This window comes from Arachis hypogaea, chromosome 2 (assembly GCF_003086295.3).
Source record: "Arachis hypogaea cultivar Tifrunner chromosome 2, arahy.Tifrunner.gnm2.J5K5, whole genome shotgun sequence".
Classification (NCBI taxonomy): domain Eukaryota; kingdom Viridiplantae; phylum Streptophyta; class Magnoliopsida; order Fabales; family Fabaceae; genus Arachis; species Arachis hypogaea.
In genome coordinates, this window is record NC_092037.1 from 67,887,852 (window position 1) to 67,894,190 (window position 6,339).

The following is a 6,339-nucleotide window of genomic DNA, read 5'->3' on the forward strand; positions in this document are numbered from 1 at the left end:
ATTAATTTTTGGATTTTTTAGATTACCAATAATACTTCTCCTTTTTCATCATTCTTTCAAGATCCAACATTCTTAACTCTAACATCAAACATGCACTATTCATTCATGCATTTAAAAAACAAAAGCAATGCCACCACATCAAATAATTGAACTGTTCTTAATACATAACTCAAAATTCATGCATCTTACTTTTCTTTTTCAATTAAAATTTTTTCTTTTAAGCAAGGTAAGAGATGCATGAAATATTTCATAGCTTTAAGACATGTAAAGATGATCATGCACTAGAAACAGACAATAAGACATAAAACATAATGGGAAACAGAAAAGAAATAACTTAGGCAAGGGGATTAAGGGAACAGGACCACCTTAGTGATGGCGGTTGCTACTCCCTCTAGTGGATCCAATGGAACGCTTAAGCTTCTCTTTGTCTTGCCCTTGCCTTTGTTGCTCCTCTCTCATGGTTCTTTGATATTCTCTTATCTCATGGAGGATCGTGGACTGCTCTTGGTGGTCTAACCTTAGCTGATCCATGTTTGAACTCCACTCTCCCAGAGAGGTGTTCAGTTGATCCCAAAAAAATTTTGGGGAGGAAAATACATCCCTTGAGGTATATCAGGGATTTCCTATTGAGGCGGCTCCACATGCTCTTGTTGTAGTCCATGTGCCGACTCTCTAACATGCTCCATCCTTCTTTTAGTGATGGGCTTGTCTTCTTCTATGACAATTCAGCTAAATTGCATAAGTGACAATTGAGGTGAGGGAAGTAGAGGCAAGTGCTTTTTCCTTACTCTTTCTTCAGGTTTCACCAGTCTTTGGTGCCATACTTAGGGATGGTAGAAGTAAAAAACTAAAGCTTTTGCAATACCAAACTTAAAAACTTTGCTCGTCCTCGAGAAAATAAGAACACAAAGGGAAGAATAGAGTAGAAGAGGAAGAAAAAGGGAGAGATATAGGGTAAGGTAAGTGGGGTAGGTTGAGATTCTGTGGGACCCACTGGTCCTGAGAGGCTAGGAAATTTGAATTCCCTGCCCTCTTGTGGGTGTTAAAACCCCAGCTCCTGCTCCTGGCTGGCGTTCAACGCCAGCTTGATGCTCCTCTTGGGGCATTGAATGCCCATTAGGGTGCTCCTTCCTGGCGTTTAACGCCAGGTCTGTGCCTCTGTTGGGGCGTTGAATGCCCAGTCTCTGCCCCATGGCTGGCGTTCAACACCAGCTTCATGTTCCCTGGCTGGCGTTCAACGCCAGCAATGCTGTTTCTCATAGGCGTTGAACGCACACTCTAGCTCCCTTGTCTGGCATTCAATGCCAGTAAGGTACCTATTCCAGGGTGTTCTGTTTCCATCTCTGACTATTTTTGTTTTTGTTCTAACTACTACACATGATCACAAACATTAAAAAGCAAGGAAAAACTAAAGGAATTAAACTGAAATGAACTCAAATAAAAATAAACAAAAAAAAAGAAAGGTACTTTACTCATGGTTGGGTTGCCTCCCAACAAGCGCTTCCTTACCGTCATTAGTTTGACACTTGATTGTTGACTTTCTTCCTCTTCTTCTAGTTGGTTAAAAGAAATGACTCCAGGGGAGAAGAGGAGGAGATTAGTGCCCTCAGTTTTGAATTCCTCCTAACAAACTTTCTTTTAGTGTGATGAGCTTAATTCTCCTTGCTTGTTAGGGTAGGCGTTGTATTGTTTCTCCATCTCCTATGCATCTTCCTCTTGTGACCTTCCTCCTTGGTGGGTGGTGACTGCCCAACACCAAACTTAAGTTTGATGTCTGGGGAAATTGTATGAGTTTTCACCAAGGGAAGAGGCTTCAGTATGGCACTCTGCATGGAAGTACCTCCTTTGTCAGGGAGTAGTGGAGGTTTCAGGATCTTGATAATCATGTAATCCTTCTGTAACCTCAGCACCAATTCACCTCTCTCAGCATCAGAGAGGTTTCTTCCAGTAGAGAGACCATTGCTCCAAAACCTCAGTAAAAGGAATATTAATTTGCATCTTTTTAGAGCCTTCCAAGGATTGTGAGTACTGCTCGTCCTTGTTCTCCTTTTGGAGCATCTGAGAGTGTGGTGCTTCAGGCTTTCTTCCCATAAGAGGGGCGAGCAACAATGTGCTTCCAGCCTCTTCTTGAATCTCTTCTTCATTTAGTTCCTCAATAGTATGTACCATCTTAGACTCAGCCTCCTTGGTACTAATGAGGGCCAGACACTCTTCTCTTGGATTCAACTCTGTGTCTTTGGAAAGAGTGTTAGGGGGTGTCTATAGTTTCTGAGGAAGGTTTGATGATCAGAATTTTGTGTGGTCTAGAATTTCACTTTCTCGTTGCAAGTATAGTTTCCAAACCAACTAAAATCCTTTCATATAAAAAATTGTTTGTCACAAGTAACAAACCCCTTAAAAATAATTACCGAAGTATTCAAACCTCGAGTCGTCTCTCAAGGAATTGCAGGAAGTATTCTTGTTATTGGTTATGAGTTGTATCTTTGGGGTTTTGAGATAGGAAACAAGAAAAGTAAATTGCAAGGAAATTCAAATGATAAAAAGGTCTTGGCAAGATTTGGTGGTCAAGGATCTCTATCCTTATCACTAACTACAACATGAGAATTGGCAAGGATCAATCCCATTAAGTCATCCTCTAAATAGTAGTAAAGGAAAGGTAAATGAGCTATATCAATCCAAGTCCATAAGTCCTAGCTCTCTACCAATTCAATTAGTGAGAACTAGAGTTAATGGCTCCAATCATCAATTACTTGGACATTAGTAACTCAAGAGTTCCTAAGTTACCTTCCCAAGCCAAGAACATAAAATCTACTCGAACATCCTTCCAAGCATTTTGTCAACACTTGGTAGGCACAACACAAAAGCATAGAAAAGCAATAAGAGATAATAAAATCTAAACAATCAATTGAAAGCATCAATAACATAAATTGAAGAAAGCAATCATAAATATGAAATACCTCAAATTGCATTAAATAGAAAATCAAATCTAACATGAGAATTCATAAACTAAATGGGGAAGATAAAGTAATCCACAAGGGAAATAAATAAACTAGAATGCTAAGACAAATAAAGGTAGAAGAGAAACTAAATTGAACTAAGATAGAAATTCAGAATTTGAGAAGAACTAAAGCTAAAAACCCTAAAACCTAGGGAGAGGAGAGAGTTTCTCTCTCTAGAAACTATATCTAAAACCTAAATATGTGAATAATGAGAAGTGTCTCTCTATTTCTTCTACTCTGCAGTCTCTAATCAATATTTTTGGGCTTGAAACAGGGACAAAAACAGCCCAGAAATTGCCTCTAATAATTTCTGATACGCTGAACTTTCGCACGATCCACGTGTACGCGTGATGCACGCGTGCGCATTACTTAACGCCAGGAAACTATGGCAAATTTTATATCATTTTGAAGCCCCGGATGTTAGTTTCCAACACAACTGAAACTGTCTCGTTTGGATCTCTGTATCTCAAGTTATGATCGATTGAATACGAAGAGGTCAGGGCTGACAGCATAGCAATTTCTTCAATTTCTTGTATTCCTTCCACTTTTGCATGCTTCCTTTCCATCCTCTAAGCCATTGCTTCCCTATAAACCCTAAACTCACTTAACACACATATCAAGACATCGAATGGTAATAAGAGAGTATTAAAATTAGCTAAATTAAGACCAAAGGAACATGTTTTCAATCATAGCACAAAATCAGGAAGGAAAATGTAAAACATGCAATTTCTATGAATAAGTGTGAGAATAGTGGATAAAATCCACTGAATTAAGCACAGGATAAACAAAAAAATAGCGGTTTATCAATCTCCCCACACTTAAATATTAGCATGTCCTCATGCTAAGCTCAAGAGAAGCTATAAAGAGTGAAGGCAAAATGGTAGAATGTATGAAATTCAACCTATCTATATGAATGCAGCTAAATGCAAAATGCTTTTACCTACTTGGTGAAAAGTAAATAAACCTTTCAAGAATAAATATGAACTGGATTTCACTAATTCAAATCATAAAAATAAAGTACAAATAAACTTGCAGAAGAAAATAGCTCATGAAAGCCGAGAACAAAGAATCGAGCATTGAACCCTCACTGGAAGTGTATACGCTCTAATCACTCATGTGTTTAAGGTTCGATTCTCTCAATTCTCTACTAGCCTTGCTTTCTAAGGCTTGCTCTTCTCCTACCAGTCAAGAATAATTTGATGCACAAATACACATATCAAGAGGTCTTTTAAGTGTTGTAATGGGGTTAGGGTCAAGGTAGGATTGTATTTGGTCAAGTGGACTAAAATCTGAATCCTTGGTTAACCTAAACTTCCCACCTAACTTAGGAAAATCCATGTAATTAAAATGCAAAATCTAACTACCCATTAACTATATTTTCCACATATTCATGCGTCCTAAATTGAGTGCAGTACATATGCATTGCTATCACCATATACTTTGGGGCATTTTGTCCCCGTGTTATTATTTGCTCTTTTTCTTTTCTTTTTCTCTTTTTTTCTTTTTATTTTTTTCAATGCATATGATTAAGGTATTGAATGCAAGAATGTATGATCTTTGTTTCCTTATTCTTTTCTTTCATATTTTCACCAAAAATATACAATATACCCAATTCTCAAACTAATTGTTTCCAAACCAATTTTCCCACACTTAAATCATGAGCACTCTCACTAGTCTAAGCTAACCAAGGATTCAAATTAAGGACATTATTATTTTCCACTTAGAGTTAGTGATGAGCTAGACCAAAGAATAAATGGGATAAGTAGACTCAACATTGGTTTACAAAGGATAATGAAAAGGTTAAGGCCATATGGGTATGTAAGCTCAGTGAAACAAGGCCTCAATCATGTAAGTGTATGCATACATCAAATAATGAAAATATAGAAACAAGCAAGACAAAAATCACAATTATAGAGAGAACAACACACACCAAAAATAAAATAATGGTTGATAAGATGCAACCAATCAAATAGACTCAAAATCTCACTGGTTTTGTGTGTTCGAGCTCTCAACCATGTTCCAAAATAAAATTTCTTCAAACAAGTTTATCAAAAATTTAATTCAAATTAGTGAAATGTTATAAAAAGTTTCTTGAAAAAGAATTCATCACTTCAACCAAGTAGCTGGTAAAATATGCACAAAATCAAACAAACATGCAATCAACACATGCAAATGCAACAACTAATTTAACAAAGAAAATTTAAGCATTGGTGTTGAGACAGGAAAGTAACTAACTGGTGCACGAAATTGCTATCACACTTTTGCAACTCCGCACAACTAACCAGCAAGTGCACTGGGTCGTCCAAGTAATACCTTGCGTGAGCAAGGGTCGATCCCACGGAGATTGTCGGCTTGAAGCAAGCTATGGTTATCTTGTAAATCTTAGTCAGGATATCAGAAATTATCAGGATTGATTATGAAAAGCAAAAGAACATGAACTGATTACTTGTTTTGCAGTAATGGAGAATAGGTTAAGGTTTTGGAGATGCTCCATCTTCTGAATCTCTGCTTTCCTACTGTCTTCTTCTTCAAGCACGCAAGGCTCCTTCCATGGCAAGCTGTATGTAGGGTTTCACCGTTGTCAATGGCTACCTCCCATCCTCTCAGTGAAAATGTTCCTATGCTCTGTCACAGCATGGCTAATCATCTGTCGGTTCTCGATCAGGCCGGAATAGAATCCAGTGATTCTTTTACGTCTGTCACTAACGCCCCGCCTTCAGGAGTTTGAAGCTCGTCACAGTCATTCAATCATTGAATCCTACTCAGAATACCACAGACAAGGTTTAGACCTTCCGGATTCTCTTGAATGCCGCCATCAGTTCTAGCTTATACCACGAAGATTCCGATTAAAGAATCCAAGAGATAACTACTTAATCTAAGGTAGAATGGAGGTGGTTGTCAGGCACACGTTCATAGTTGAGAATGATGATGATTGTCACGGGTCATCACATTCATCCGGGTTAAGAACAAGTATTATCTTAGAATGGAAGCAAGCATGATTGAATGAGAAACAGTAGTAATTGCATTAATCCATCAAGACACAGCAGAGCTCCTCACCCCCAACCATGGAGTTTAGAGACTCATGCTGTGGAAAGTACACAAAGAAACGTGTAAAGTGTCATGAGGTACAGATACAATGTTAAAAGATCCTATTAATAGTAAACTAGTAGCCTAGGATATATAGAAATGAGTAAATGACGTAAAAATCCACTTCTGGGTCCACTTGGTGTGTGTTTGGGCTGAGCAATGAAGCATTTTCGTGTAGAGACCTTTTCTGGAGTTAAACGCCAGCTTTTATGCCAGTTTGGGCGTTTAACTCCAAGTTTTATGCCAGTTCCAG